The 25,381-nt window shown below is 53.5% G+C and overlaps 78 non-coding genes across 78 annotated transcripts; 52 read left to right on the plus strand and 26 right to left on the minus strand.

Annotated features, from left to right (window-relative positions):
* Positions 1-268: 268 nt before the first annotated feature.
* Trnav-cac lies at positions 269-341 on the plus strand. The gene has a single exon. It is a non-coding gene; the product is annotated as a tRNA-Val (tRNA).
* A 158-nt stretch (positions 342-499) lies between these two features.
* On the plus strand, positions 500-572 carry Trnav-aac. Its single transcript has one exon. It is a non-coding gene; the product is annotated as a tRNA-Val (tRNA).
* Positions 573-766: 194 nt separating this feature from the next.
* Positions 767-838, minus strand: Trnap-agg. The gene has a single exon. It is a non-coding gene; the product is annotated as a tRNA-Pro (tRNA).
* Positions 839-1,240: 402 nt separating this feature from the next.
* Positions 1,241-1,313, plus strand: Trnav-cac. The gene has a single exon. It is a non-coding gene; the product is annotated as a tRNA-Val (tRNA).
* A 158-nt stretch (positions 1,314-1,471) lies between these two features.
* On the plus strand, positions 1,472-1,544 carry Trnav-aac. The gene has a single exon. It is a non-coding gene; the product is annotated as a tRNA-Val (tRNA).
* A 194-nt stretch (positions 1,545-1,738) lies between these two features.
* On the minus strand, positions 1,739-1,810 carry Trnap-agg. The gene has a single exon. It is a non-coding gene; the product is annotated as a tRNA-Pro (tRNA).
* A 402-nt stretch (positions 1,811-2,212) lies between these two features.
* Trnav-cac lies at positions 2,213-2,285 on the plus strand. Its single transcript has one exon. It is a non-coding gene; the product is annotated as a tRNA-Val (tRNA).
* A 158-nt stretch (positions 2,286-2,443) lies between these two features.
* On the plus strand, positions 2,444-2,516 carry Trnav-aac. Its single transcript has one exon. It is a non-coding gene; the product is annotated as a tRNA-Val (tRNA).
* Positions 2,517-2,709: 193 nt separating this feature from the next.
* Trnap-agg lies at positions 2,710-2,781 on the minus strand. Its single transcript has one exon. It is a non-coding gene; the product is annotated as a tRNA-Pro (tRNA).
* A 402-nt stretch (positions 2,782-3,183) lies between these two features.
* Trnav-cac lies at positions 3,184-3,256 on the plus strand. Its single transcript has one exon. It is a non-coding gene; the product is annotated as a tRNA-Val (tRNA).
* Positions 3,257-3,414: 158 nt separating this feature from the next.
* Positions 3,415-3,487, plus strand: Trnav-aac. Its single transcript has one exon. It is a non-coding gene; the product is annotated as a tRNA-Val (tRNA).
* A 193-nt stretch (positions 3,488-3,680) lies between these two features.
* Trnap-agg lies at positions 3,681-3,752 on the minus strand. Its single transcript has one exon. It is a non-coding gene; the product is annotated as a tRNA-Pro (tRNA).
* A 402-nt stretch (positions 3,753-4,154) lies between these two features.
* Positions 4,155-4,227, plus strand: Trnav-cac. The gene has a single exon. It is a non-coding gene; the product is annotated as a tRNA-Val (tRNA).
* Positions 4,228-4,385: 158 nt separating this feature from the next.
* Trnav-aac lies at positions 4,386-4,458 on the plus strand. The gene has a single exon. It is a non-coding gene; the product is annotated as a tRNA-Val (tRNA).
* A 194-nt stretch (positions 4,459-4,652) lies between these two features.
* Trnap-agg lies at positions 4,653-4,724 on the minus strand. The gene has a single exon. It is a non-coding gene; the product is annotated as a tRNA-Pro (tRNA).
* Positions 4,725-5,126: 402 nt separating this feature from the next.
* Trnav-cac lies at positions 5,127-5,199 on the plus strand. Its single transcript has one exon. It is a non-coding gene; the product is annotated as a tRNA-Val (tRNA).
* A 158-nt stretch (positions 5,200-5,357) lies between these two features.
* Trnav-aac lies at positions 5,358-5,430 on the plus strand. Its single transcript has one exon. It is a non-coding gene; the product is annotated as a tRNA-Val (tRNA).
* A 194-nt stretch (positions 5,431-5,624) lies between these two features.
* Trnap-agg lies at positions 5,625-5,696 on the minus strand. The gene has a single exon. It is a non-coding gene; the product is annotated as a tRNA-Pro (tRNA).
* Positions 5,697-6,098: 402 nt separating this feature from the next.
* Positions 6,099-6,171, plus strand: Trnav-cac. The gene has a single exon. It is a non-coding gene; the product is annotated as a tRNA-Val (tRNA).
* A 158-nt stretch (positions 6,172-6,329) lies between these two features.
* Trnav-aac lies at positions 6,330-6,402 on the plus strand. Its single transcript has one exon. It is a non-coding gene; the product is annotated as a tRNA-Val (tRNA).
* A 194-nt stretch (positions 6,403-6,596) lies between these two features.
* On the minus strand, positions 6,597-6,668 carry Trnap-agg. The gene has a single exon. It is a non-coding gene; the product is annotated as a tRNA-Pro (tRNA).
* Positions 6,669-7,070: 402 nt separating this feature from the next.
* Positions 7,071-7,143, plus strand: Trnav-cac. Its single transcript has one exon. It is a non-coding gene; the product is annotated as a tRNA-Val (tRNA).
* A 158-nt stretch (positions 7,144-7,301) lies between these two features.
* Positions 7,302-7,374, plus strand: Trnav-aac. The gene has a single exon. It is a non-coding gene; the product is annotated as a tRNA-Val (tRNA).
* Positions 7,375-7,568: 194 nt separating this feature from the next.
* Trnap-agg lies at positions 7,569-7,640 on the minus strand. The gene has a single exon. It is a non-coding gene; the product is annotated as a tRNA-Pro (tRNA).
* Positions 7,641-8,042: 402 nt separating this feature from the next.
* Trnav-cac lies at positions 8,043-8,115 on the plus strand. The gene has a single exon. It is a non-coding gene; the product is annotated as a tRNA-Val (tRNA).
* Positions 8,116-8,273: 158 nt separating this feature from the next.
* Positions 8,274-8,346, plus strand: Trnav-aac. The gene has a single exon. It is a non-coding gene; the product is annotated as a tRNA-Val (tRNA).
* Positions 8,347-8,540: 194 nt separating this feature from the next.
* Positions 8,541-8,612, minus strand: Trnap-agg. The gene has a single exon. It is a non-coding gene; the product is annotated as a tRNA-Pro (tRNA).
* Positions 8,613-9,014: 402 nt separating this feature from the next.
* Trnav-cac lies at positions 9,015-9,087 on the plus strand. The gene has a single exon. It is a non-coding gene; the product is annotated as a tRNA-Val (tRNA).
* Positions 9,088-9,245: 158 nt separating this feature from the next.
* Positions 9,246-9,318, plus strand: Trnav-aac. Its single transcript has one exon. It is a non-coding gene; the product is annotated as a tRNA-Val (tRNA).
* A 194-nt stretch (positions 9,319-9,512) lies between these two features.
* Trnap-agg lies at positions 9,513-9,584 on the minus strand. Its single transcript has one exon. It is a non-coding gene; the product is annotated as a tRNA-Pro (tRNA).
* Positions 9,585-9,986: 402 nt separating this feature from the next.
* Positions 9,987-10,059, plus strand: Trnav-cac. The gene has a single exon. It is a non-coding gene; the product is annotated as a tRNA-Val (tRNA).
* A 158-nt stretch (positions 10,060-10,217) lies between these two features.
* On the plus strand, positions 10,218-10,290 carry Trnav-aac. Its single transcript has one exon. It is a non-coding gene; the product is annotated as a tRNA-Val (tRNA).
* Positions 10,291-10,484: 194 nt separating this feature from the next.
* Positions 10,485-10,556, minus strand: Trnap-agg. The gene has a single exon. It is a non-coding gene; the product is annotated as a tRNA-Pro (tRNA).
* A 402-nt stretch (positions 10,557-10,958) lies between these two features.
* On the plus strand, positions 10,959-11,031 carry Trnav-cac. The gene has a single exon. It is a non-coding gene; the product is annotated as a tRNA-Val (tRNA).
* Positions 11,032-11,189: 158 nt separating this feature from the next.
* Trnav-aac lies at positions 11,190-11,262 on the plus strand. The gene has a single exon. It is a non-coding gene; the product is annotated as a tRNA-Val (tRNA).
* Positions 11,263-11,456: 194 nt separating this feature from the next.
* On the minus strand, positions 11,457-11,528 carry Trnap-agg. Its single transcript has one exon. It is a non-coding gene; the product is annotated as a tRNA-Pro (tRNA).
* A 402-nt stretch (positions 11,529-11,930) lies between these two features.
* On the plus strand, positions 11,931-12,003 carry Trnav-cac. The gene has a single exon. It is a non-coding gene; the product is annotated as a tRNA-Val (tRNA).
* Positions 12,004-12,161: 158 nt separating this feature from the next.
* Positions 12,162-12,234, plus strand: Trnav-aac. Its single transcript has one exon. It is a non-coding gene; the product is annotated as a tRNA-Val (tRNA).
* A 194-nt stretch (positions 12,235-12,428) lies between these two features.
* Trnap-agg lies at positions 12,429-12,500 on the minus strand. Its single transcript has one exon. It is a non-coding gene; the product is annotated as a tRNA-Pro (tRNA).
* A 402-nt stretch (positions 12,501-12,902) lies between these two features.
* Positions 12,903-12,975, plus strand: Trnav-cac. Its single transcript has one exon. It is a non-coding gene; the product is annotated as a tRNA-Val (tRNA).
* A 158-nt stretch (positions 12,976-13,133) lies between these two features.
* On the plus strand, positions 13,134-13,206 carry Trnav-aac. The gene has a single exon. It is a non-coding gene; the product is annotated as a tRNA-Val (tRNA).
* Positions 13,207-13,400: 194 nt separating this feature from the next.
* Positions 13,401-13,472, minus strand: Trnap-agg. The gene has a single exon. It is a non-coding gene; the product is annotated as a tRNA-Pro (tRNA).
* Positions 13,473-13,874: 402 nt separating this feature from the next.
* On the plus strand, positions 13,875-13,947 carry Trnav-cac. The gene has a single exon. It is a non-coding gene; the product is annotated as a tRNA-Val (tRNA).
* Positions 13,948-14,105: 158 nt separating this feature from the next.
* On the plus strand, positions 14,106-14,178 carry Trnav-aac. The gene has a single exon. It is a non-coding gene; the product is annotated as a tRNA-Val (tRNA).
* A 194-nt stretch (positions 14,179-14,372) lies between these two features.
* Trnap-agg lies at positions 14,373-14,444 on the minus strand. The gene has a single exon. It is a non-coding gene; the product is annotated as a tRNA-Pro (tRNA).
* A 402-nt stretch (positions 14,445-14,846) lies between these two features.
* Positions 14,847-14,919, plus strand: Trnav-cac. The gene has a single exon. It is a non-coding gene; the product is annotated as a tRNA-Val (tRNA).
* A 158-nt stretch (positions 14,920-15,077) lies between these two features.
* On the plus strand, positions 15,078-15,150 carry Trnav-aac. Its single transcript has one exon. It is a non-coding gene; the product is annotated as a tRNA-Val (tRNA).
* Positions 15,151-15,344: 194 nt separating this feature from the next.
* On the minus strand, positions 15,345-15,416 carry Trnap-agg. The gene has a single exon. It is a non-coding gene; the product is annotated as a tRNA-Pro (tRNA).
* A 402-nt stretch (positions 15,417-15,818) lies between these two features.
* Trnav-cac lies at positions 15,819-15,891 on the plus strand. Its single transcript has one exon. It is a non-coding gene; the product is annotated as a tRNA-Val (tRNA).
* Positions 15,892-16,049: 158 nt separating this feature from the next.
* On the plus strand, positions 16,050-16,122 carry Trnav-aac. Its single transcript has one exon. It is a non-coding gene; the product is annotated as a tRNA-Val (tRNA).
* A 194-nt stretch (positions 16,123-16,316) lies between these two features.
* Trnap-agg lies at positions 16,317-16,388 on the minus strand. Its single transcript has one exon. It is a non-coding gene; the product is annotated as a tRNA-Pro (tRNA).
* A 402-nt stretch (positions 16,389-16,790) lies between these two features.
* On the plus strand, positions 16,791-16,863 carry Trnav-cac. The gene has a single exon. It is a non-coding gene; the product is annotated as a tRNA-Val (tRNA).
* A 158-nt stretch (positions 16,864-17,021) lies between these two features.
* Trnav-aac lies at positions 17,022-17,094 on the plus strand. Its single transcript has one exon. It is a non-coding gene; the product is annotated as a tRNA-Val (tRNA).
* Positions 17,095-17,288: 194 nt separating this feature from the next.
* On the minus strand, positions 17,289-17,360 carry Trnap-agg. The gene has a single exon. It is a non-coding gene; the product is annotated as a tRNA-Pro (tRNA).
* Positions 17,361-17,762: 402 nt separating this feature from the next.
* Trnav-cac lies at positions 17,763-17,835 on the plus strand. The gene has a single exon. It is a non-coding gene; the product is annotated as a tRNA-Val (tRNA).
* Positions 17,836-17,993: 158 nt separating this feature from the next.
* Positions 17,994-18,066, plus strand: Trnav-aac. Its single transcript has one exon. It is a non-coding gene; the product is annotated as a tRNA-Val (tRNA).
* Positions 18,067-18,260: 194 nt separating this feature from the next.
* Trnap-agg lies at positions 18,261-18,332 on the minus strand. Its single transcript has one exon. It is a non-coding gene; the product is annotated as a tRNA-Pro (tRNA).
* A 402-nt stretch (positions 18,333-18,734) lies between these two features.
* Trnav-cac lies at positions 18,735-18,807 on the plus strand. Its single transcript has one exon. It is a non-coding gene; the product is annotated as a tRNA-Val (tRNA).
* A 158-nt stretch (positions 18,808-18,965) lies between these two features.
* Positions 18,966-19,038, plus strand: Trnav-aac. Its single transcript has one exon. It is a non-coding gene; the product is annotated as a tRNA-Val (tRNA).
* A 194-nt stretch (positions 19,039-19,232) lies between these two features.
* On the minus strand, positions 19,233-19,304 carry Trnap-agg. The gene has a single exon. It is a non-coding gene; the product is annotated as a tRNA-Pro (tRNA).
* Positions 19,305-19,706: 402 nt separating this feature from the next.
* Positions 19,707-19,779, plus strand: Trnav-cac. Its single transcript has one exon. It is a non-coding gene; the product is annotated as a tRNA-Val (tRNA).
* A 158-nt stretch (positions 19,780-19,937) lies between these two features.
* Trnav-aac lies at positions 19,938-20,010 on the plus strand. The gene has a single exon. It is a non-coding gene; the product is annotated as a tRNA-Val (tRNA).
* A 194-nt stretch (positions 20,011-20,204) lies between these two features.
* Positions 20,205-20,276, minus strand: Trnap-agg. Its single transcript has one exon. It is a non-coding gene; the product is annotated as a tRNA-Pro (tRNA).
* Positions 20,277-20,678: 402 nt separating this feature from the next.
* Positions 20,679-20,751, plus strand: Trnav-cac. The gene has a single exon. It is a non-coding gene; the product is annotated as a tRNA-Val (tRNA).
* A 158-nt stretch (positions 20,752-20,909) lies between these two features.
* Trnav-aac lies at positions 20,910-20,982 on the plus strand. Its single transcript has one exon. It is a non-coding gene; the product is annotated as a tRNA-Val (tRNA).
* Positions 20,983-21,176: 194 nt separating this feature from the next.
* Positions 21,177-21,248, minus strand: Trnap-agg. The gene has a single exon. It is a non-coding gene; the product is annotated as a tRNA-Pro (tRNA).
* Positions 21,249-21,650: 402 nt separating this feature from the next.
* Positions 21,651-21,723, plus strand: Trnav-cac. The gene has a single exon. It is a non-coding gene; the product is annotated as a tRNA-Val (tRNA).
* Positions 21,724-21,881: 158 nt separating this feature from the next.
* On the plus strand, positions 21,882-21,954 carry Trnav-aac. The gene has a single exon. It is a non-coding gene; the product is annotated as a tRNA-Val (tRNA).
* A 194-nt stretch (positions 21,955-22,148) lies between these two features.
* On the minus strand, positions 22,149-22,220 carry Trnap-agg. The gene has a single exon. It is a non-coding gene; the product is annotated as a tRNA-Pro (tRNA).
* Positions 22,221-22,622: 402 nt separating this feature from the next.
* Trnav-cac lies at positions 22,623-22,695 on the plus strand. The gene has a single exon. It is a non-coding gene; the product is annotated as a tRNA-Val (tRNA).
* A 158-nt stretch (positions 22,696-22,853) lies between these two features.
* Trnav-aac lies at positions 22,854-22,926 on the plus strand. Its single transcript has one exon. It is a non-coding gene; the product is annotated as a tRNA-Val (tRNA).
* Positions 22,927-23,120: 194 nt separating this feature from the next.
* Positions 23,121-23,192, minus strand: Trnap-agg. Its single transcript has one exon. It is a non-coding gene; the product is annotated as a tRNA-Pro (tRNA).
* Positions 23,193-23,594: 402 nt separating this feature from the next.
* Trnav-cac lies at positions 23,595-23,667 on the plus strand. Its single transcript has one exon. It is a non-coding gene; the product is annotated as a tRNA-Val (tRNA).
* A 158-nt stretch (positions 23,668-23,825) lies between these two features.
* Trnav-aac lies at positions 23,826-23,898 on the plus strand. Its single transcript has one exon. It is a non-coding gene; the product is annotated as a tRNA-Val (tRNA).
* A 194-nt stretch (positions 23,899-24,092) lies between these two features.
* Positions 24,093-24,164, minus strand: Trnap-agg. The gene has a single exon. It is a non-coding gene; the product is annotated as a tRNA-Pro (tRNA).
* Positions 24,165-24,566: 402 nt separating this feature from the next.
* Positions 24,567-24,639, plus strand: Trnav-cac. The gene has a single exon. It is a non-coding gene; the product is annotated as a tRNA-Val (tRNA).
* Positions 24,640-24,797: 158 nt separating this feature from the next.
* On the plus strand, positions 24,798-24,870 carry Trnav-aac. The gene has a single exon. It is a non-coding gene; the product is annotated as a tRNA-Val (tRNA).
* Positions 24,871-25,064: 194 nt separating this feature from the next.
* Trnap-agg lies at positions 25,065-25,136 on the minus strand. Its single transcript has one exon. It is a non-coding gene; the product is annotated as a tRNA-Pro (tRNA).
* Positions 25,137-25,381: the final 245 nt, after the last annotated feature.

A 25,381-nucleotide genomic window follows, 5' to 3' on the forward strand; every position in this document is an offset into this window, starting at 1 on the left:
TCATGTAGAGCTGCCGCTGGGCTCGCACTGCCTGCTGCTGAGAAAGTGATTGCTTTTGCTGATATGACTTGCAATAACGACTGCGCGAAACGCCGCTATCTCGTTAGGGGTGCTACGGCAGACACCCTCTCGAGCACCCCGAAGACTTCTTGAGCCCTCGGCTGTGATGGGTTCCAGGCTGACAAAAGAACTGTCGTGTGTGCATTCGCGGACGAGAGAAAGTCTGAGGCAAGTTCGAGTGAACAAGGATGGACTCCTGGGGTCCGTCGTTTCCGTAGTGTAGCGGTTATCACGTCTGCTTCACACGCAGAAGGTCCCCGGTTCGATCCCGGGCGGGAACAGTATTTTCCTGCCTATGTCGTATTGTCCTCCAATGAGCCACGTCGTGTGTGGATCTGCTGCATGTCCCTTCGTTTTGCAAGTACCACATTTATTGAATTTTTTAGTTACGATGGCAACATCACTACAAGTTGTCTGTGAAGTAAGGTGCACACAAGCAGTTTCCGTGGTGTAGCGGTTATCACGTCTGCCTAACACGCAGAAGGTCCCCGGTTCGATCCCGGGCGGAAACACTTTTTCATCACTTTAAGCAAGACGTACTAACATGCATCTGCTACCATCTGTACCCGAAACCTTCGTAATCGCCTTCACGCGTCGGACCCGAGTGTCAATTGCTCACATCGAATAAGAAATTCATTTGATATTGACGGCGAGCTTTTTGCGCTGACTCAGCCACTGACGTGCGATCAGTTTGCACAAAACGCTAGGGCTCGTCCGGGATTTGAACCCGGGACCTCCTGCACCCTAAGCAGGAATCATACCCCTAGACCAACGAGCCCTGTGACACGGCGAATGCCAATTATTCCAGTCCCTCGATGTCGTCCAGGGTGCCCTGGAAGTCTCGTGTACGCTGGCGGGATGGGGGCGGTGCGAATTCCCGCGGTCGGCGGCCTTCCTGGGCTACTGGTACCTTCATGTAGAGCTGCCGCTGGGCTCGCACTGCCTGCTGCTGAGAAAGTGATTGCTTTTGCTGATATGACTTGCAATAACGACTGCGCGAAACGCCGCTATCTCGTTAGGGGTGCTACGGCAGACACCCTCTCGAGCACCCCGAAGACTTCTTGAGCCCTCGGCTGTGATGGGTTCCAGGCTGACAAAAGAACTGTCGTGTGTGCATTCGCGGACGAGAGAAAGTCTGAGGCAAGTTCGAGTGAACAAGGATGGACTCCTGGGGTCCGTCGTTTCCGTAGTGTAGCGGTTATCACGTCTGCTTCACACGCAGAAGGTCCCCGGTTCGATCCCGGGCGGGAACAGTATTTTCCTGCCTATGTCGTATTGTCCTCCAATGAGCCACGTCGTGTGTGGATCTGCTGCATGTCCCTTCGTTTTGCAAGTACCACATTTATTGAATTTTTTAGTTACGATGGCAACATCACTACAAGTTGTCTGTGAAGTAAGGTGCACACAAGCAGTTTCCGTGGTGTAGCGGTTATCACGTCTGCCTAACACGCAGAAGGTCCCCGGTTCGATCCCGGGCGGAAACACTTTTTCATCACTTTAAGCAAGACGTACTAACATGCATCTGCTACCATCTGTACCCGAAACCTTCGAAATCGCCTTCACGCGTCGGACCCGAGTGTCAATTGCTCACATCGAATAAGAAATTCATTTGATATTGACGGCGAGCTTTTTGCGCTGACTCAGCCACTGACGTGCGATCAGTTTGCACAAAACGCTAGGGCTCGTCCGGGATTTGAACCCGGGACCTCCTGCACCCTAAGCAGGAATCATACCCCTAGACCAACGAGCCCTGTGACACGGCGAATGCCAATTATTCCAGTCCCTCGATGTCGTCCAGGGTGCCCTGGAAGTCTCGTGTACGCTGGCGGGATGGGGGCGGTGCGAATTCCCGCGGTCGGCGGCCTTCCTGGGCTACTGGTACCTTCATGTAGAGCTGCCGCTGGGCTCGCACTGCCTGCTGCTGAGAAAGTGATTGCTTTTGCTGATATGACTTGCAATAACGACTGCGCGAAACGCCGCTATCTCGTTAGGGGTGCTACGGCAGACACCCTCTCGAGCACCCCGAAGACTTCTTGAGCCCTCTGCTGTGATGGGTTCCAGGCTGACAAAAGAACTGTCGTGTGTGCATTCGCGGACGAGAGAAAGTCTGAGGCAAGTTCGAGTGAACAAGGATGGACTCCTGGGGTCCGTCGTTTCCGTAGTGTAGCGGTTATCACGTCTGCTTCACACGCAGAAGGTCCCCGGTTCGATCCCGGGCGGGAACAGTATTTTCCTGCCTATGTCGTATTGTCCTCCAATGAGCCACGTCGTGTGTGGATCTGCTGCATGTCCCTTCGTTTTGCAAGTACCACATTTATTGAATTTTTTAGTTACGATGGCAACATCACTACAAGTTGTCTGTGAAGTAAGGTGCACACAAGCAGTTTCCGTGGTGTAGCGGTTATCACGTCTGCCTAACACGCAGAAGGTCCCCGGTTCGATCCCGGGCGGAAACACTTTTCATCACTTTAAGCAAGACGTACTAACATGCATCTGCTACCATCTGTACCCGAAACCTTCGTAATCGCCTTCACGCGTCGGACCCGAGTGTCAATTGCTCACATCGAATAAGAAATTCATTTGATATTGACGGCGAGCTTTTTGCGCTGACTCAGCCACTGACGTGCGATCAGTTTGCACAAAACGCTAGAGCTCGTCCGGGATTTGAACCCGGGACCTCCTGCACCCTAAGCAGGAATCATACCCCTAGACCAACGAGCCCTGTGACACGGCGAATGCCAATTATTCCAGTCCCTCGATGTCGTCCAGGGTGCCCTGGAAGTCTCGTGTACGCTGGCGGGATGGGGGCGGTGCGAATTCCCGCGGTCGGCGGCCTTCCTGGGCTACTGGTACCTTCATGTAGAGCTGCCGCTGGGCTCGCACTGCCTGCTGCTGAGAAAGTGATTGCTTTTGCTGATATGACTTGCAATAACGACTGCGCGAAACGCCGCTATCTCGTTAGGGGTGCTACGGCAGACACCCTCTCGAGCACCCCGAAGACTTCTTGAGCCCTCTGCTGTGATGGGTTCCAGGCTGACAAAAGAACTGTCGTGTGTGCATTCGCGGACGAGAGAAAGTCTGAGGCAAGTTCGAGTGAACAAGGATGGACTCCTGGGGTCCGTCGTTTCCGTAGTGTAGCGGTTATCACGTCTGCTTCACACGCAGAAGGTCCCCGGTTCGATCCCGGGCGGGAACAGTATTTTCCTGCCTATGTCGTATTGTCCTCCAATGAGCCACGTCGTGTGTGGATCTGCTGCATGTCCCTTCGTTTTGCAAGTACCACATTTATTGAATTTTTTAGTTACGATGGCAACATCACTACAAGTTGTCTGTGAAGTAAGGTGCACACAAGCAGTTTCCGTGGTGTAGCGGTTATCACGTCTGCCTAACACGCAGAAGGTCCCCGGTTCGATCCCGGGCGGAAACACTTTTCATCACTTTAAGCAAGACGTACTAACATGCATCTGCTACCATCTGTACCCGAAACCTTCGTAATCGCCTTCACGCGTCGGACCCGAGTGTCAATTGCTCACATCGAATAAGAAATTCATTTGATATTGACGGCGAGCTTTTTGCGCTGACTCAGCCACTGACGTGCGATCAGTTTGCACAAAACGCTAGAGCTCGTCCGGGATTTGAACCCGGGACCTCCTGCACCCTAAGCAGGAATCATACCCCTAGACCAACGAGCCCTGTGACACGGCGAATGCCAATTATTCCAGTCCCTCGATGTCGTCCAGGGTGCCCTGGAAGTCTCGTGTACGCTGGCGGGATGGGGGCGGTGCGAATTCCCGCGGTCGGCGGCCTTCCTGGGCTACTGGTACCTTCATGTAGAGCTGCCGCTGGGCTCGCACTGCCTGCTGCTGAGAAAGTGATTGCTTTTGCTGATATGACTTGCAATAACGACTGCGCGAAACGCCGCTATCTCGTTAGGGGTGCTACGGCAGACACCCTCTCGAGCACCCCGAAGACTTCTTGAGCCCTCGGCTGTGATGGGTTCCAGGCTGACAAAAGAACTGTCGTGTGTGCATTCGCGGACGAGAGAAAGTCTGAGGCAAGTTCGAGTGAACAAGGATGGACTCCTGGGGTCCGTCGTTTCCGTAGTGTAGCGGTTATCACGTCTGCTTCACACGCAGAAGGTCCCCGGTTCGATCCCGGGCGGGAACAGTATTTTCCTGCCTATGTCGTATTGTCCTCCAATGAGCCACGTCGTGTGTGGATCTGCTGCATGTCCCTTCGTTTTGCAAGTACCACATTTATTGAATTTTTTAGTTACGATGGCAACATCACTACAAGTTGTCTGTGAAGTAAGGTGCACACAAGCAGTTTCCGTGGTGTAGCGGTTATCACGTCTGCCTAACACGCAGAAGGTCCCCGGTTCGATCCCGGGCGGAAACACTTTTTCATCACTTTAAGCAAGACGTACTAACATGCATCTGCTACCATCTGTACCCGAAACCTTCGTAATCGCCTTCACGCGTCGGACCCGAGTGTCAATTGCTCACATCGAATAAGAAATTCATTTGATATTGACGGCGAGCTTTTTGCGCTGACTCAGCCACTGACGTGCGATCAGTTTGCACAAAACGCTAGGGCTCGTCCGGGATTTGAACCCGGGACCTCCTGCACCCTAAGCAGGAATCATACCCCTAGACCAACGAGCCCTGTGACACGGCGAATGCCAATTATTCCAGTCCCTCGATGTCGTCCAGGGTGCCCTGGAAGTCTCGTGTACGCTGGCGGGATGGGGGCGGTGCGAATTCCCGCGGTCGGCGGCCTTCCTGGGCTACTGGTACCTTCATGTAGAGCTGCCGCTGGGCTCGCACTGCCTGCTGCTGAGAAAGTGATTGCTTTTGCTGATATGACTTGCAATAACGACTGCGCGAAACGCCGCTATCTCGTTAGGGGTGCTACGGCAGACACCCTCTCGAGCACCCCGAAGACTTCTTGAGCCCTCGGCTGTGATGGGTTCCAGGCTGACAAAAGAACTGTCGTGTGTGCATTCGCGGACGAGAGAAAGTCTGAGGCAAGTTCGAGTGAACAAGGATGGACTCCTGGGGTCCGTCGTTTCCGTAGTGTAGCGGTTATCACGTCTGCTTCACACGCAGAAGGTCCCCGGTTCGATCCCGGGCGGGAACAGTATTTTCCTGCCTATGTCGTATTGTCCTCCAATGAGCCACGTCGTGTGTGGATCTGCTGCATGTCCCTTCGTTTTGCAAGTACCACATTTATTGAATTTTTTAGTTACGATGGCAACATCACTACAAGTTGTCTGTGAAGTAAGGTGCACACAAGCAGTTTCCGTGGTGTAGCGGTTATCACGTCTGCCTAACACGCAGAAGGTCCCCGGTTCGATCCCGGGCGGAAACACTTTTTCATCACTTTAAGCAAGACGTACTAACATGCATCTGCTACCATCTGTACCCGAAACCTTCGAAATCGCCTTCACGCGTCGGACCCGAGTGTCAATTGCTCACATCGAATAAGAAATTCATTTGATATTGACGGCGAGCTTTTTGCGCTGACTCAGCCACTGACGTGCGATCAGTTTGCCCAAAACGCTAGGGCTCGTCCGGGATTTGAACCCGGGACCTCCTGCACCCTAAGCAGGAATCATACCCCTAGACCAACGAGCCCTGTGACACGGCGAATGCCAATTATTCCAGTCCCTCGATGTCGTCCAGGGTGCCCTGGAAGTCTCGTGTACGCTGGCGGGATGGGGGCGGTGCGAATTCCCGCGGTCGGCGGCCTTCCTGGGCTACTGGTACCTTCATGTAGAGCTGCCGCTGGGCTCGCATTGCCTGCTGCTGAGAAAGTGATTGCTTTTGCTGATATGACTTGCAATAACGACTGCGCGAAACGCCGCTATCTCGTTAGGGGTGCTACGGCAGACACCCTCTCGAGCACCCCGAAGACTTCTTGAGCCCTCGGCTGTGATGGGTTCCAGGCTGACAAAAGAACTGTCGTGTGTGCATTCGCGGACGAGAGAAAGTCTGAGGCAAGTTCGAGTGAACAAGGATGGACTCCTGGGGTCTGTCGTTTCCGTAGTGTAGCGGTTATCACGTCTGCTTCACACGCAGAAGGTCCCCGGTTCGATCCCGGGCGGGAACAGTATTTTCCTGCCTATGTCGTATTGTCCTCCAATGAGCCACGTCGTGTGTGGATCTGCTGCATGTCCCTTCGTTTTGCAAGTACCACATTTATTGAATTTTTTAGTTACGATGGCAACATCACTACAAGTTGTCTGTGAAGTAAGGTGCACACAAGCAGTTTCCGTGGTGTAGCGGTTATCACGTCTGCCTAACACGCAGAAGGTCCCCGGTTCGATCCCGGGCGGAAACACTTTTTCATCACTTTAAGCAAGACGTACTAACATGCATCTGCTACCATCTGTACCCGAAACCTTCGTAATCGCCTTCACGCGTCGGACCCGAGTGTCAATTGCTCACATCGAATAAGAAATTCATTTGATATTGACGGCGAGCTTTTTGCGCTGACTCAGCCACTGACGTGCGATCAGTTTGCACAAAACGCTAGGGCTCGTCCGGGATTTGAACCCGGGACCTCCTGCACCCTAAGCAGGAATCATACCCCTAGACCAACGAGCCCTGTGACACGGCGAATGCCAATTATTCCAGTCCCTCGATGTCGTCCAGGGTGCCCTGGAAGTCTCGTGTACGCTGGCGGGATGGGGGCGGTGCGAATTCCCGCGGTCGGCGGCCTTCCTGGGCTACTGGTACCTTCATGTAGAGCTGCCGCTGGGCTCGCACTGCCTGCTGCTGAGAAAGTGATTGCTTTTGCTGATATGACTTGCAATAACGACTGCGCGAAACGCCGCTATCTCGTTAGGGGTGCTACGGCAGACACCCTCTCGAGCACCCCGAAGACTTCTTGAGCCCTCGGCTGTGATGGGTTCCAGGCTGACAAAAGAACTGTCGTGTGTGCATTCGCGGACGAGAGAAAGTCTGAGGCAAGTTCGAGTGAACAAGGATGGACTCCTGGGGTCCGTCGTTTCCGTAGTGTAGCGGTTATCACGTCTGCTTCACACGCAGAAGGTCCCCGGTTCGATCCCGGGCGGGAACAGTATTTTCCTGCCTATGTCGTATTGTCCTCCAATGAGCCACGTCGTGTGTGGATCTGCTGCATGTCCCTTCGTTTTGCAAGTACCACATTTATTGAATTTTTTAGTTACGATGGCAACATCACTACAAGTTGTCTGTGAAGTAAGGTGCACACAAGCAGTTTCCGTGGTGTAGCGGTTATCACGTCTGCCTAACACGCAGAAGGTCCCCGGTTCGATCCCGAGCGGAAACACTTTTGCATCACTTTAAGCAAGACGTACTAACATGCATCTGCTACCATCTGTACCCGAAACCTTCGTAATCGCCTTCACGCGTCGGACCCGAGTGTCAATTGCTCACATCGAATAAGAAATTCATTTGATATTGACGGCGAGCTTTTTGCGCTGACTCAGCCACTGACGTGCGATCAGTTTGCACAAAACGCTAGGGCTCGTCCGGGATTTGAACCCGGGACCTCCTGCACCCTAAGCAGGAATCATACCCCTAGACCAACGAGCCCTGTGACACGGCGAATGCCAATTATTCCAGTCCCTCGATGTCGTCCAGGGTGCCCTGGAAGTCTCGTGTACGCTGGCGGGATGGGGGCGGTGCGAATTCCCGCGGTCGGCGGCCTTCCTGGGCTACTGGTACCTTCATGTAGAGCTGCCGCTGGGCTCGCACTGCCTGCTGCTGAGAAAGTGATTGCTTTTGCTGATATGACTTGCAATAACGACTGCGCGAAACGCCGCTATCTCGTTAGGGGTGCTACGGCAGACACCCTCTCGAGCACCCCGAAGACTTCTTGAGCCCTCGGCTGTGATGGGTTCCAGGCTGACAAAAGAACTGTCGTGTGTGCATTCGCGGACGAGAGAAAGTCTGAGGCAAGTTCGAGTGAACAAGGATGGACTCCTGGGGTCCGTCGTTTCCGTAGTGTAGCGGTTATCACGTCTGCTTCACACGCAGAAGGTCCCCGGTTCGATCCCGGGCGGGAACAGTATTTTCCTGCCTATGTCGTATTGTCCTCCAATGAGCCACGTCGTGTGTGGATCTGCTGCATGTCCCTTCGTTTTGCAAGTACCACATTTATTGAATTTTTTAGTTACGATGGCAACATCACTACAAGTTGTCTGTGAAGTAAGGTGCACACAAGCAGTTTCCGTGGTGTAGCGGTTATCACGTCTGCCTAACACGCAGAAGGTCCCCGGTTCGATCCCGAGCGGAAACACTTTTGCATCACTTTAAGCAAGACGTACTAACATGCATCTGCTACCATCTGTACCCGAAACCTTCGTAATCGCCTTCACGCGTCGGACCCGAGTGTCAATTGCTCACATCGAATAAGAAATTCATTTGATATTGACGGCGAGCTTTTTGCGCTGACTCAGCCACTGACGTGCGATCAGTTTGCACAAAACGCTAGGGCTCGTCCGGGATTTGAACCCGGGACCTCCTGCACCCTAAGCAGGAATCATACCCCTAGACCAACGAGCCCTGTGACACGGCGAATGCCAATTATTCCAGTCCCTCGATGTCGTCCAGGGTGCCCTGGAAGTCTCGTGTACGCTGGCGGGATGGGGGCGGTGCGAATTCCCGCGGTCGGCGGCCTTCCTGGGCTACTGGTACCTTCATGTAGAGCTGCCGCTGGGCTCGCACTGCCTGCTGCTGAGAAAGTGATTGCTTTTGCTGATATGACTTGCAATAACGACTGCGCGAAACGCCGCTATCTCGTTAGGGGTGCTACGGCAGACACCCTCTCGAGCACCCCGAAGACTTCTTGAGCCCTCGGCTGTGATGGGTTCCAGGCTGACAAAAGAACTGTCGTGTGTGCATTCGCGGACGAGAGAAAGTCTGAGGCAAGTTCGAGTGAACAAGGATGGACTCCTGGGGTCTGTCGTTTCCGTAGGGTAGCGGTTATCACGTCTGCTTCACACGCAGAAGGTCCCCGGTTCGATCCCGGGCGGGAACAGTATTTTCCTGCCTATGTCGTATTGTCCTCCAATGAGCCACGTCGTGTGTGGATCTGCTGCATGTCCCTTCGTTTTGCAAGTACCACATTTATTGAATTTTTTAGTTACGATGGCAACATCACTACAAGTTGTCTGTGAAGTAAGGTGCACACAAGCAGTTTCCGTGGTGTAGCGGTTATCACGTCTGCCTAACACGCAGAAGGTCCCCGGTTCGATCCCGGGCGGAAACACTTTTTCATCACTTTAAGCAAGACGTACTAACATGCATCTGCTACCATCTGTACCCGAAACCTTCGTAATCGCCTTCACGCGTCGGACCCGAGTGTCAATTGCTCACATCGAATAAGAAATTCATTTGATATTGACGGCGAGCTTTTTGCGCTGACTCAGCCACTGACGTGCGATCAGTTTGCACAAAACGCTAGGGCTCGTCCGGGATTTGAACCCGGGACCTCCTGCACCCTAAGCAGGAATCATACCCCTAGACCAACGAGCCCTGTGACACGGCGAATGCCAATTATTCCAGTCCCTCGATGTCGTCCAGGGTGCCCTGGAAGTCTCGTGTACGCTGGCGGGATGGGGGCGGTGCGAATTCCCGCGGTCGGCGGCCTTCCTGGGCTACTGGTACCTTCATGTAGAGCTGCCGCTGGGCTCGCACTGCCTGCTGCTGAGAAAGTGATTGCTTTTGCTGATATGACTTGCAATAACGACTGCGCGAAACGCCGCTATCTCGTTAGGGGTGCTACGGCAGACACCCTCTCGAGCACCCCGAAGACTTCTTGAGCCCTCGGCTGTGATGGGTTCCAGGCTGACAAAAGAACTGTCGTGTGTGCATTCGCGGACGAGAGAAAGTCTGAGGCAAGTTCGAGTGAACAAGGATGGACTCCTGGGGTCCGTCGTTTCCGTAGTGTAGCGGTTATCACGTCTGCTTCACACGCAGAAGGTCCCCGGTTCGATCCCGGGCGGGAACAGTATTTTCCTGCCTATGTCGTATTGTCCTCCAATGAGCCACGTCGTGTGTGGATCTGCTGCATGTCCCTTCGTTTTGCAAGTACCACATTTATTAAATTTTTTAGTTACGATGGCAACATCACTACAAGTTGTCTGTGAAGTAAGGTGCACACAAGCAGTTTCCGTGGTGTAGCGGTTATCACGTCTGCCTAACACGCAGAAGGTCCCCGGTTCGATCCCGGGCGGAAACACTTTTTCATCACTTTAAGCAAGACGTACTAACATGCATCTGCTACCATCTGTACCCGAAACCTTCGTAATCGCCTTCACGCGTCGGACCCGAGTGTCAATTGCTCACATCGAATAAGAAATTCATTTGATATTGACGGCGAGCTTTTTGCGCTGACTCAGCCACTGACGTGCGATCAGTTTGCACAAAACGCTAGGGCTCGTCCGGGATTTGAACCCGGGACCTCCTGCACCCTAAGCAGGAATCATACCCCTAGACCAACGAGCCCTGTGACACGGCGAATGCCAATTATTCCAGTCCCTCGATGTCGTCCAGGGTGCCCTGGAAGTCTCGTGTACGCTGGCGGGATGGGGGCGGTGCGAATTCCCGCGGTCGGCGGCCTTCCTGGGCTACTGGTACCTTCATGTAGAGCTGCCGCTGGGCTCGCACTGCCTGCTGCTGAGAAAGTGATTGCTTTTGCTGATATGACTTGCAATAACGACTGCGCGAAACGCCGCTATCTCGTTAGGGGTGCTACGGCAGACACCCTCTCGAGCACCCCGAAGACTTCTTGAGCCCTCGGCTGTGATGGGTTCCAGGCTGACAAAAGAACTGTCGTGTGTGCATTCGTGGACGAGAGAAAGTCTGAGGCAAGTTCGAGTGAACAAGGATGGACTCCTGGGGTCCGTCGTTTCCGTAGTGTAGCGGTTATCACGTCTGCTTCACACGCAGAAGGTCCCCGGTTCGATCCCGGGCGGGAACAGTATTTTCCTGCCTATGTCGTATTGTCCTCCAATGAGCCACGTCGTGTGTGGATCTGCTGCATGTCCCTTCGTTTTGCAAGTACCACATTTATTGAATTTTTTAGTTACCATGGCAACATCACTACAAGTTGTCTGTGAAGTAAGGTGCACACAAGCAGTTTCCGTGGTGTAGCGGTTATCACGTCTGCCTAACACGCAGAAGGTCCCCGGTTCGATCCCGGGCGGAAACACTTTTTCATCACTTTAAGCAAGACGTACTAACATGCATCTGCTACCATCTGTACCCGAAACCTTCGTAATCGCCTTCACGCGTCGGACCCGAGTGTCAATTGCTCACATCGAATAAGAAATTCATTTGATATTGACGGCGAGCTTTTTGCGCTGACTCAGCCACTGACGTGCGATCAGTTTGCACAAAACGCTAGGGCTCGTCCGGGATTTGAACCCGGGACCTCCTGCACCCTAAGCAGGAATCATACCCCTAGACCAACGAGCCCTGTGACACGGCGAATGCCAATTATTCCAGTCCCTCGATGTCGTCCAGGGTGCCCTGGAAGTCTCGTGTACGCTGGCGGGATGGGGGCGGTGCGAATTCCCGCGGTCGGCGGCCTTCCTGGGCTACTGGTACCTTCATGTAGAGCTGCCGCTGGGCTCGCACTGCCTGCTGCTGAGAAAGTGATTGCTTTTGCTGATATGACTTGCAATAACGACTGCGCGAAACGCCGCTATCTCGTTAGGGGTGCTACGGCAGACACCCTCTCGAGCACCCCGAAGACTTCTTGAGCCCTCGGCTGTGATGGGTTCCAGGCTGACAAAAGAACTGTCGTGTGTGCATTCGCGGACGAGAGAAAGTCTGAGGCAAGTTCGAGTGAACAAGGATGGACTCCTGGGGTCCGTCGTTTCCGTAGTGTAGCGGTTATCACGTCTGCTTCACACGCAGAAGGTCCCCGGTTCGATCCCGGGCGGGAACAGTATTTTCCTGCCTATGTCGTATTGTCCTCCAATGAGCCACGTCGTGTGTGGATCTGCTGCATGTCCCTTCGTTTTGCAAGTACCACATTTATTGAATTTTTTAGTTACGATGGCAACATCACTACAAGTTGTCTGTGAAGTAAGGTGCACACAAGCAGTTTCCGTGGTGTAGCGGTTATCACGTCTGCCTAACACGCAGAAGGTCCCCGGTTCGATCCCGGGCGGAAACACTTTTTCATCACTTTAAGCAAGACGTACTAACATGCATCTGCTACCATCTGTACCCGAAACCTTCGTAATCGCCTTCACGTGTCGGACCCGAGTGTCAATTGCTCACATCGAATAAGAAATTCATTTGATATTGACGGCGAGCTTTTTGCGCTGACTCAGCCACTGACGTGCGATCAGTTTGCACAAAACGCTAGGGCTCGTCCGGGATTTGAACCCGGGACCTCCTGCACCCTAAGCAGGAATCATACCCCTAGACCAACGAGCCCTGTGACACGGCGAATGCCAATTATTCCAGTCCCTCGATGTCGTCCAGGGTGCCCTGGAAGTCTCGTGTACGCTGGCGGGATGGGGGCGGTGCGAATTCCCGCGGTCGGCGGCCTTCCTGGGCTACTGGTACCTTCATGTAGAGCTGCCGCTGGGCTCGCACTGCCTGCTGCTGAGAAAGTGATTGCTTTTGCTGATATGACTTGCAATAACGACTGCGCGAAACGCCGCTATCTCGTTAGGGGTGCTACGGCAGACACCCTCTCGAGCACCCCGAAGACTTCTTGAGCCCTCGGCTGTGATGGGTTCCAGGCTGACAAAAGAACTGTCGTGTGTGCATTCGCGGACGAGAGAAAGTCTGAGGCAAGTTCGAGTGAACAAGGATGGACTCCTGGGGTCCGTCGTTTCCGTAGTGTAGCGGTTATCACGTCTGCTTCACACGCAGAAGGTCCCCGGTTCGATCCCGGGCGGGAACAGTATTTTCCTGCCTATGTCGTATTGTCCTCCAATGAGCCACGTCGTGTGTGGATCTGCTGCATGTCCCTTCGTTTTGCAAGTACCACATTTATTGAATTTTTTAGTTACGATGGCAACATCACTACAAGTTGTCTGTGAAGTAAGGTGCACACAAGCAGTTTCCGTGGTGTAGCGGTTATCACGTCTGCCTAACACGCAGAAGGTCCCCGGTTCGATCCCGGGCGGAAACACTTTTTCATCACTTTAAGCAAGACGTACTAACATGCATCTGCTACCATCTGTACCCGAAACCTTCGTAATCGCCTTCACGCGTCGGACCCGAGTGTCAATTGCTCACATCGAATAAGAAATTCATTTGATATTGACGGCGAGCTTTTTGCGCTGACTCAGCCACTGACGTGCGATCAGTTTGCACAAAACGCTAGGGCTCGTCCGGGATTTGAACCCGGGACCTCCTGCACCCTAAGCAGGAATCATACCCCTAGACCAACGAGCCCTGTGACACGGCGAATGCCAATTATTCCAGTCCCTCGATGTCGTCCAGGGTGCCCTGGAAGTCTCGTGTACGCTGGCGGGATGGGGGCGGTGCGAATTCCCGCGGTCGGCGGCCTTCCTGGGCTACTGGTACCTTCATGTAGAGCTGCCGCTGGGCTCGCACTGCCTGCTGCTGAGAAAGTGATTGCTTTTGCTGATATGACTTGCAATAACGACTGCGCGAAACGCCGCTATCTCGTTAGGGGTGCTACGGCAGACACCCTCTCGAGCACCCCGAAGACTTCTTGAGCCCTCGGCTGTGATGGGTTCCAGGCTGACAAAAGAACTGTCGTGTGTGCATTCGCGGGCGAGAGAAAGTCTGAGGCAAATTCGAGTGAACAAGGATGGACTCCTGGGGTCTGTCGTTTCCGTAGTGTAGCGGTTATCACGTCTGCTTCACACGCAGAAGGTCCCCGGTTCGATCCCGGGCGGGAACAGTATTTTCCTGCCTATGTCGTATTGTCCTCCAATGAGCCACGTCGTGTGTGGATCTGCTGCATGTCCCTTCGTTTTGCAAGTACCACATTTATTGAATTTTTTAGTTACGATGGCAACATCACTACAAGTTGTCTGTGAAGTAAGGTGCACACAAGCAGTTTCCGTGGTGTAGCGGTTATCACGTCTGCCTAACACGCAGAAGGTCCCCGGTTCGATCCCGGGCGAAAACACTTTTTCATCACTTTAAGCAAGACGTACTAACATGCATCTGCTACCATCTGTACCCGAAACCTTCGTAATCGCCTTCACGCGTCGGACCCGAGTGTCAATTGCTCACATCGAATAAGAAATTCATTTGATATTGACGGCGAGCTTTTTGCGCTGACTCAGCCACTGACGTGCGATCAGTTTGCACAAAACGCTAGGGCTCGTCCGGGATTTGAACCCGGGACCTCCTGCACCCTAAGCAGGAATCATACCCCTAGACCAACGAGCCCTGTGACACGGCGAATGCCAATTATTCCAGTCCCTCGATGTCGTCCAGGGTGCCCTGGAAGTCTCGTGTACGCTGGCGGGATGGGGGCGGTGCGAATTCCCGCGGTCGGCGGCCTTCCTGGGCTACTGGTACCTTCATGTAGAGCTGCCGCTGGGCTCGCACTGCCTGCTGCTGAGAAAGTGATTGCTTTTGCTGATATGACTTGCAATAACGACTGCGCGAAACGCCGCTATCTCGTTAGGGGTGCTACGGCAGACACCCTCTCGAGCACCCCGAAGACTTCTTGAGCCCTCGGCTGTGATGGGTTCCAGGCTGACAAAAGAACTGTCGTGTGTGCATTCGCGGACGAGAGAAAGTCTGAGGCAAGTTCGAGTGAACAAGGATGGACTCCTGGGGTCTGTCGTTTCCGTAGTGTAGCCGTTATCACGTCTGCTTCACACGCAGAAGGTCCCCGGTTCGATCCCGGGCGGGAACAGTATTTTCCTGCCTATGTCGTATTGTCCTCCAATGAGCCACGTCGTGTGTGGATCTGCTGCATGTCCCTTCGTTTTGCAAGTACCACATTTATTGAATTTTTTAGTTACGATGGCAACATCACTACAAGTTGTCTGTGAAGTAAGGTGCACACAAGCAGTTTCCGTGGTGTAGCGGTTATCACGTCTGCCTAACACGCAGAAGGTCCCCGGTTCGATCCCGGGCGGAAACACTTTTTCATCACTTTAAGCAAGACGTACTAACATGCATCTGCTACCATCTGTACCCGAAACCTTCGTAATCGCCTTCACGCGTCGGACCCGAGTGTCAATTGCTCACATCGAATAAGAAATTCATTTGATATTGACGGCGAGCTTTTTGCGCTGACTCAGCCACTGACGTGCGATCAGTTTGCACAAAACGCTAGGGCTCGTCCGGGATTTGAACCCGGGACCTCCTGCACCCTAAGCAGGAATCATACCCCTAGACCAACGAGCCCTGTGACACGGCGAATGCCAATTATTCCAGTCCCTCGATGTCGTCCAGGGTGCCCTGGAAGTCTCGTGTACGCTGGCGGGATGGGGGCGGTGCGAATTCCCGCGGTCGGCGGCCTTCCTGGGCTACTGGTACCTTCATGTAGAGCTGCCGCTGGGCTCGCACTGCCTGCTGCTGAGAAAGTGATTGCTTTTGCTGATATGACTTGCAATAACGACTGCGCGAAACGCCGCTATCTCGTTAGGGGTGCTACGGCAGACACCCTCTCGAGCACCCCGAAGACTTCTTGAGCCCTCGGCTGTGATGGGTTCCAGGCTGACAAAAGAACTGTCGTGTGTGCATTCGCGGGCGAGAGAAAGTCTGAGGCAAATTCGAGTGAACAAGGATGGACTCCTGGGGTCTGTCGTTTCCGTAGTGTAGCGGTTATCACGTCTGCTTCACACGCAGAAGGTGCCCGGTTCGATCCCGGGCGGGAACAGTATTTTCCTGCCTATGTCGTATTGTCCTCCAATGAGCCACGTCGTGTGTGGATCTGCTGCATGTCCCTTCGTTTTGCAAGTACCACATTTATTGAATTTTTTAGTTACGATGGCAACATCACTACAAGTTGTCTGTGAAGTAAGGTGCACACAAGCAGTTTCCGTGGTGTAGCGGTTATCACGTCTGCCTAACACGCAGAAGGTCCCCGGTTCGATCCCGGGCGAAAACACTTTTTCATCACTTTAAGCAAGACGTACTAACATGCATCTGCTACCATCTGTACCCGAAACCTTCGTAATCGCCTTCACGCGTCGGACCCGAGTGTCAATTGCTCACATCGAATAAGAAATTCATTTGATATTGACGGCGAGCTTTTTGCGCTGACTCAGCCACTGACGTGCGATCAGTTTGCACAAAACGCTAGGGCTCGTCCGGGATTTGAACCCGGGACCTCCTGCACCCTAAGCAGGAATCATACCCCTAGACCAACGAGCCCTGTGACACGGCGAATGCCAATTATTCCAGTCCCTCGATGTCGTCCAGGGTGCCCTGGAAGTCTCGTGTACGCTGGCGGGATGGGGGCGGTGCGAATTCCCGCGGTCGGCGGCCTTCCTGGGCTACTGGTACCTTCATGTAGAGCTGCCGCTGGGCTCGCACTGCCTGCTGCTGAGAAAGTGATTGCTTTTGCTGATATGACTTGCAATAACGACTGCGCGAAACGCCGCTATCTCGTTAGGGGTGCTACGGCAGACACCCTCTCGAGCACCCCGAAGACTTCTTGAGCCCTCGGCTGTGATGGGTTCCAGGCTGACAAAAGAACTGTCGTGTGTGCATTCGCGGACGAGAGAAAGTCTGAGGCAAGTTCGAGTGAACAAGGATGGACTCCTGGGGTCTGTCGTTTCCGTAGTGTAGCCGTTATCACGTCTGCTTCACACGCAGAAGGTCCCCGGTTCGATCCCGGGCGGGAACAGTATTTTCCTGCCTATGTCGTATTGTCCTCCAATGAGCCACGTCGTGTGTGGATCTGCTGCATGTCCCTTCGTTTTGCAAGTACCACATTTATTGAATTTTTTAGTTACGATGGCAACATCACTACAAGTTGTCTGTGAAGTAAGGTGCACACAAGCAGTTTCCGTGGTGTAGCGGTTATCACGTCTGCCTAACACGCAGAAGGTCCCCGGTTCGATCCCGGGCGGAAACACTTTTTCATCACTTTAAGCAAGACGTACTAACATGCATCTGCTACCATCTGTACCCGAAACCTTCGTAATCGCCTTCACGCGTCGGACCCGAGTGTCAATTGCTCACATCGAATAAGAAATTCATTTGATATTGACGGCGAGCTTTTTGCGCTGACTCAGCCACTGACGTGCGATCAGTTTGCACAAAACGCTAGGGCTCGTCCGGGATTTGAACCCGGGACCTCCTGCACCCTAAGCAGGAATCATACCCGTAGACCAACGAGCCCTGTGACACGGCGAATGCCAATTATTCCAGTCCCTCGATGTCGTCCAGGGTGCCCTGGAAGTCTCGTGTACGCTGGCGGGATGGGGGCGGTGCGAATTCCCGCGGTCGGCGGCCTTCCTGGGCTACTGGTACCTTCATGTAGAGCTGCCGCTGGGCTCGCACTGCCTGCTGCTGAGAAAGTGATTGCTTTTGCTGATATGACTTGCAATAACGACTGCGCGAAACGCCGCTATCTCGTTAGGGGTGCTACGGCAGACACCCTCTCGAGCACCCCGAAGACTTCTTGAGCCCTCGGCTGTGATGGGTTCCAGGCTGACAAAAGAACTGTCGTGTGTGCATTCGCGGACGAGAGAAAGTCTGAGGCAAGTTCGAGTGAACAAGGATGGACTCCTGGGGTCCGTCGTTTCCGTAGTGTAGCGGTTATCACGTCTGCTTCACACGCAGAAGGTCCCCGGTTCGATCCCGGGCGGGAACAGTATTTTCCTGCCTATGTCGTATTGTCCTCCAATGAGCCACGTCGTGTGTGGATCTGCTGCATGTCCCTTCGTTTTGCAAGTACCACATTTATTGAATTTTTTAGTTACGATGGCAACATCACTGCAAGTTGTCTGTGAAGTAAGGTGCACACAAGCAGTTTCCGTGGTGTAGCGGTTATCACGTCTGCCTAACACGCAGAAGGTCCCCGGTTCGATCCCGGGCGGAAACACTTTTTCATCACTTTAAGCAAGACGTACTAACATGCATCTGCTACCATCTGTACCCGAAACCTTCGTAATCGCCTTCACGCGTCGGACCCGAGTGTCAATTGCTCACATCGAATAAGAAATTCATTTGATATTGACGGCGAGCTTTTTGCGCTGACTCAGCCACTGACGTGCGATCAGTTTGCACAAAACGCTAGGGCTCGTCCGGGATTTGAACCCGGGACCTCCTGCACCCTAAGCAGGAATCATACCCCTAGACCAACGAGCCCTGTGACACGGCGAATGCCAATTATTCCAGTCCCTCGATGTCGTCCAGGGTGCCCTGGAAGTCTCGTGTACGCTGGCGGGATGGGGGCGGTGCGAATTCCCGCGGTCGGCGGCCTTCCTGGGCTACTGGTACCTTCATGTAGAGCTGCCGCTGGGCTCGCACTGCCTGCTGCTGAGAAAGTGATTGCTTTTGCTGATATGACTTGCAATAACGACTGCGCGAAACGCCGCTATCTCGTTAGGGGTGCTACGGCAGACACCCTCTCGAGCACCCCGAAGACTTCTTGAGCCCTCGGCTGTGATGGGTTCCAGGCTGACAAAAGAACTGTCGTGTGTGCATTCGTGGACGAGAGAAAGTCTGAGGCAAGTTCGAGTGAACAAGGATGGACTCCTGGGGTCCGTCGTTTCCGTAGTGTAGCGGTTATCACGTCTGCTTCACACGCAGAAGGTCCCCGGTTCGATCCCGGGCGGGAACAGTATTTTCCTGCCTATGTCGTATTGTCCTCCAATGAGCCACGTCGTGTGTGGATCTGCTGCATGTCCCTTCGTTTCGCAAGTACCACATTTATTGAATTTTTTAGTTACGATGGCAACATCACTACAAGTTGTCTGTGAAGTAAGGTGCACACAAGCAGTTTCCGTGGTGTAGCGGTTATCACGTCTGCCTAACACGCAGAAGGTCCCCGGTTCGATCCCGGGCGAAAACACTTTTTCATCACTTTAAGCAAGACGTACTAACATGCATCTGCTACCATCTGTACCCGAAACCTTCGTAATCGCCTTCACGCGTCGGACCCGAGTGTCAATTGCTCACATCGAATAAGAAATTCATTTGATATTGACGGCGAGCTTTTTGCGCTGACTCAGCCACTGACGTGCGATCAGTTTGCACAAAACGCTAGGGCTCGTCCGGGATTTGAACCCGGGACCTCCTGCACCCTAAGCAGGAATCATACCCCTAGACCAACGAGCCCTGTGACACGGCGAATGCCAATTATTCCAGTCCCTCGATGTCGTCCAGGGTGCCCTGGAAGTCTCGTGTACGCTGGCGGGATGGGGGCGGTGCGAATTCCCGCGGTCGGCGGCCTTCCTGGGCTACTGGTACCTTCATGTAGAGCTGCCGCTGGGCTCGCACTGCCTGCTGCTGAGAAAGTGATTGCTTTTGCTGATATGACTTGCAATAACGACTGCGCGAAACGCCGCTATCTCGTTAGGGGTGCTACGGCAGACACCCTCTCGAGCACCCCGAAGACTTCTTGAGCCCTCGGCTGTGATGGGTTCCAGGCTGACAAAAGAACTGTCGTGTGTGCATTCGCGGACGAGAGAAAGTCTGAGGCAAGTTCGAGTGAACAAGGATGGACTCCTGGGGTCTGTCGTTTCCGTAGTGTAGCCGTTATCACGTCTGCTTCACACGCAGAAGGTCCCCGGTTCGATCCCGGGCGGGAACAGTATTTTCCTGCCTATGTCGTATTGTCCTCCAATGAGCCACGTCGTGTGTGGATCTGCTGCATGTCCCTTCGTTTTGCAAGTACCACATTTATTGAATTTTTTAGTTACGATGGCAACATCACTACAAGTTGTCTGTGAAGTAAGGTGCACACAAGCAGTTTCCGTGGTGTAGCGGTTATCACGTCTGCCTAACACGCAGAAGGTCCCCGGTTCGATCCCGGGCGGAAACACTTTTTCATCACTTTAAGCAAGACGTACTAACATGCATCTGCTACCATCTGTACCCGAAACCTTCGTAATCGCCTTCACGCGTCGGACCCGAGTGTCAATTGCTCACATCGAATAAGAAATTCATTTGATATTGACGGCGAGCTTTTTGCGCTGACTCAGCCACTGACGTGCGATCAGTTTGCACAAAACGCTAGGGCTCGTCCGGGATTTGAACCCGGGACCTCCTGCACCCTAAGCAGGAATCATACCCGTAGACCAACGAGCCCTGTGACACGGCGAATGCCAATTATTCCAGTCCCTCGATGTCGTCCAGGGTGCCCTGGAAGTCTCGTGTACGCTGGCGGGATGGGGGCGGTGCGAATTCCCGCGGTCGGCGGCCTTCCTGGGCTACTGGTACCTTCATGTAGAGCTGCCGCTGGGCTCGCACTGCCTGCTGCTGAGAAAGTGATTGCTTTTGCTGATATGACTTGCAATAACGACTGCGCGAAACGCCGCTATCTCGTTAGGGGTGCTACGGCAGACACCCTCTCGAGCACCCCGAAGACTTCTTGAGCCCTCGGCTGTGATGGGTTCCAGGCTGACAAAAGAACTGTCGTGTGTGCATTCGCGGACGAGAGAAAGTCTGAGGCAAGTTCGAGTGAACAAGGATGGACTCCTGGGGTCCGTCGTTTCCGTAGTGTAGCGGTTATCACGTCTGCTTCACACGCAGAAGGTCCCCGGTTCGATCCCGGGCGGGAACAGTATTTTCCTGCCTATGTCGTATTGTCCTCCAATGAGCCACGTCGTGTGTGGATCTGCTGCATGTCCCTTCGTTTTGCAAGTACCACATTTATTGAATTTTTTAGTTACGATGGCAACATCACTGCAAGTTGTCTGTGAAGTAAGGTGCACACAAGCAGTTTCCGTGGTGTAGCGGTTATCACGTCTGCCTAACACGCAGAAGGTCCCCGGTTCGATCCCGGGCGGAAACACTTTTTCATCACTTTAAGCAAGACGTACTAACATGCATCTGCTACCATCTGTACCCGAAACCTTCGTAATCGCCTTCACGCGTCGGACCCGAGTGTCAATTGCTCACATCGAATAAGAAATTCATTTGATATTGACGGCGAGCTTTTTGCGCTGACTCAGCCACTGACGTGCGATCAGTTTGCACAAAACGCTAGGGCTCGTCCGGGATTTGAACCCGGGACCTCCTGCACCCTAAGCAGGAATCATACCCCTAGACCAACGAGCCCTGTGACACGGCGAATGCCAATTATTCCAGTCCCTCGATGTCGTCCAGGGTGCCCTGGAAGTCTCGTGTACGCTGGCGGGATGGGGGCGGTGCGAATTCCCGCGGTCGGCGGCCTTCCTGGGCTACTGGTACCTTCATGTAGAGCTGCCGCTGGGCTCGCACTGCCTGCTGCTGAGAAAGTGATTGCTTTTGCTGATATGACTTGCAATAACGACTGCGCGAAACGCCGCTATCTCGTTAGGGGTGCTACGGCAGACACCCTCTCGAGCACCCCGAAGACTTCTTGAGCCCTCGGCTGTGATGGGTTCCAGGCTGACAAAAGAACTGTCGTGTGTGCATTCGTGGACGAGAGAAAGTCTGAGGCAAGTTCGAGTGAACAAGGATGGACTCCTGGGGTCCGTCGTTTCCGTAGTGTAGCGGTTATCACGTCTGCTTCACACGCAGAAGGTCCCCGGTTCGATCCCGGGCGGGAACAGTATTTTCCTGCCTATGTCGTATTGTCCTCCAATGAGCCACGTCGTGTGTGGATCTGCTGCATGTCCCTTCGTTTCGCAAGTACCACATTTATTGAATTTTTTAGTTACGATGGCAACATCACTACAAGTTGTCTGTGAAGTAAGGTGCACACAAGCAGTTTCCGTGGTGTAGCGGTTATCACGTCTGCCTAACACGCAGAAGGTCCCCGGTTCGATCCCGGGCGAAAACACTTTTTCATCACTTTAAGCAAGACGTACTAACATGCATCTGCTACCATCTGTACCCGAAACCTTCGTAATCGCCTTCACGCGTCGGACCCGAGTGTCAATTGCTCACATCGAATAAGAAATTCATTTGATATTGACGGCGAGCTTTTTGCGCTGACTCAGCCACTGACGTGCGATCAGTTTGCACAAAACGCTAGGGCTCGTCCGGGATTTGAACCCGGGACCTCCTGCACCCTAAGCAGGAATCATACCCCTAGACCAACGAGCCCTGTGACACGGCGAATGCCAATTATTCCAGTCCCTCGATGTCGTCCAGGGTGCCCTGGAAGTCTCGTGTACGCTGGCGGGATGGGGGCGGTGCGAATTCCCGCGGTCGGCGGCCTTCCTGGGCTACTGGTACCTTCATGTAGAGCTGCCGCTGGGCTCGCACTGCCTGCTGCTGAGAAAGTGATTGCTTTTGCTGATATGACTTGCAATAACGACTGCGCGAAACGCCGCTATCTCGTTAGGGGTGCTACGGCAGACACCCTCTCGAGCACCCCGAAGACTTCTTGAGCCCTCGGCTGTGATGGGTTCCAGGCTGACAAAAGAACTGTCGTGTGTGCATTCGCGGACGAGAGAAAGTCTGAGGCAAGTTCGAGTGAACAAGGATGGACTCCTGGGGTCTGTCGTTTCCGTAGTGTAGCCGTTATCACGTCTGCTTCACACGCAGAAGGTCCCCGGTTCGATCCCGGGCGGGAACAGTATTTTCCTGCCTATGTCGTATTGTCCTCCAATGAGCCACGTCGTGTGTGGATCTGCTGCATGTCCCTTCGTTTTGCAAGTACCACATTTATTGAATTTTTTAGTTACGATGGCAACATCACTACAAGTTGTCTGTGAAGTAAGGTGCACACAAGCAGTTTCCGTGGTGTAGCGGTTATCACGTCTGCCTAACACGCAGAAGGTCCCCGGTTCGATCCCGGGCGGAAACACTTTTTCATCACTTTAAGCAAGACGTACTAACATGCATCTGCTACCATCTGTACCCGAAACCTTCGTAATCGCCTTCACGCGTCGGACCCGAGTGTCAATTGCTCACATCGAATAAGAAATTCATTTGATATTGACGGCGAGCTTTTTGCGCTGACTCAGCCACTGACGTGCGATCAGTTTGCACAAAACGCTAGGGCTCGTCCGGGATTTGAACCCGGGACCTCCTGCACCCTAAGCAGGAATCATACCCGTAGACCAACGAGCCCTGTGACACGGCGAATGCCAATTATTCCAGTCCCTCGATGTCGTCCAGGGTGCCCTGGAAGTCTCGTGTACGCTGGCGGGATGGGGGCGGTGCGAATTCCCGCGGTCGGCGGCCTTCCTGGGCTACTGGTACCTTCATGTAGAGCTGCCGCTGGGCTCGCACTGCCTGCTGCTGAGAAAGTGATTGCTTTTGCTGATATGACTTGCAATAACGACTGCGCGAAACGCCGCTATCTCGTTAGGGGTGCTACGGCAGACACCCTCTCGAGCACCCCGAAGACTTCTTGAGCCCTCGGCTGTGATGGGTTCCAGGCTGACAAAAGAACTGTCGTGTGTGCATTCGCGGACGAGAGAAAGTCTGAGGCAAGTTCGAGTGAACAAGGATGGACTCCTGGGGTCCGTCGTTTCCGTAGTGTAGCGGTTATCACGTCTGCTTCACACGCAGAAGGTCCCCGGTTCGATCCCGGGCGGGAACAGTATTTTCCTGCCTATGTCGTATTGTCCTCCAATGAGCCACGTCGTGTGTGGATCTGCTGCATGTCCCTTCGTTTTGCAAGTACCACATTTATTGAATTTTTTAGTTACGATGGCAACATCACTGCAAGTTGTCTGTGAAGTAAGGTGCACACAAGCAGTTTCCGTGGTGTAGCGGTTATCACGTCTGCCTAACACGCAGAAGGTCCCCGGTTCGATCCCGGGCGGAAACACTTTTTCATCACTTTAAGCAAGACGTACTAACATGCATCTGCTACCATCTGTACCCGAAACCTTCGTAATCGCCTTCACGCGTCGGACCCGAGTGTCAATTGCTCACATCGAATAAGAAATTCATTTGATATTGACGGCGAGCTTTTTGCGCTGACTCAGCCACTGACGTGCGATCAGTTTGCACAAAACGCTAGGGCTCGTCCGGGATTTGAACCCGGGACCTCCTGCACCCTAAGCAGGAATCATACCCCTAGACCAACGAGCCCTGTGACACGGCGAATGCCAATTATTCCAGTCCCTCGATGTCGTCCAGGGTGCCCTGGAAGTCTCGTGTACGCTGGCGGGATGGGGGCGGTGCGAATTCCCGCGGTCGGCGGCCTTCCTGGGCTACTGGTACCTTCATGTAGAGCTGCCGCTGGGCTCGCACTGCCTGCTGCTGAGAAAGTGATTGCTTTTGCTGATATGACTTGCAATAACGACTGCGCGAAACGCCGCTATCTCGTTAGGGGTGCTACGGCAGACACCCTCTCGAGCACCCCGAAGACTTCTTGAGCCCTCGGCTGTGATGGGTTCCAGGCTGACAAAAGAACTGTCGTGTGTGCATTCGTGGACGAGAGAAAGTCTGAGGCAAGTTCGAGTGAACAAGGATGGACTCCTGGGGTCCGTCGTTTCCGTAGTGTAGCGGTTATCACGTCTGCTTCACACGCAGAAGGTCCCCGGTTCGATCCCGGGCGGGAACAGTATTTTCCTGCCTATGTCGTATTGTCCTCCAATGAGCCACGTCGTGTGTGGATCTGCTGCATGTCCCTTCGTTTCGCAAGTACCACATTTATTGAATTTTTTAGTTACGATGGCAACATCACTACAAGTTGTCTGTGAAGTAAGGTGCACACAAGCAGTTTCCGTGGTGTAGCGGTTATCACGTCTGCCTAACACGCAGAAGGTCCCCGGTTCGATCCCGGGCGAAAACACTTTTTCATCACTTTAAGCAAGACGTACTAACATGCATCTGCTACCATCTGTACCCGAAACCTTCGTAATCGCCTTCACGCGTCGGACCCGAGTGTCAATTGCTCACATCGAATAAGAAATTCATTTGATATTGACGGCGAGCTTTTTGCGCTGACTCAGCCACTGACGTGCGATCAGTTTGCACAAAACGCTAGGGCTCGTCCGGGATTTGAACCCGGGACCTCCTGCACCCTAAGCAGGAATCATACCCCTAGACCAACGAGCCCTGTGACACGGCGAATGCCAATTATTCCAGTCCCTCGATGTCGTCCAGGGTGCCCTGGAAGTCTCGTGTACGCTGGCGGGATGGGGGCGGTGCGAATTCCCGCGGTCGGCGGCCTTCCTGGGCTACTGGTACCTTCATGTAGAGCTGCCGCTGGGCTCGCACTGCCTGCTGCTGAGAAAGTGATTGCTTTTGCTGATATGACTTGCAATAACGACTGCGCGAAACGCCGCTATCTCGTTAGGGGT

This window comes from Schistocerca piceifrons, unplaced genomic scaffold (genome assembly GCF_021461385.2).
Source record: "Schistocerca piceifrons isolate TAMUIC-IGC-003096 unplaced genomic scaffold, iqSchPice1.1 HiC_scaffold_538, whole genome shotgun sequence".
NCBI lineage: Eukaryota > Metazoa > Arthropoda > Insecta > Orthoptera > Acrididae > Schistocerca > Schistocerca piceifrons.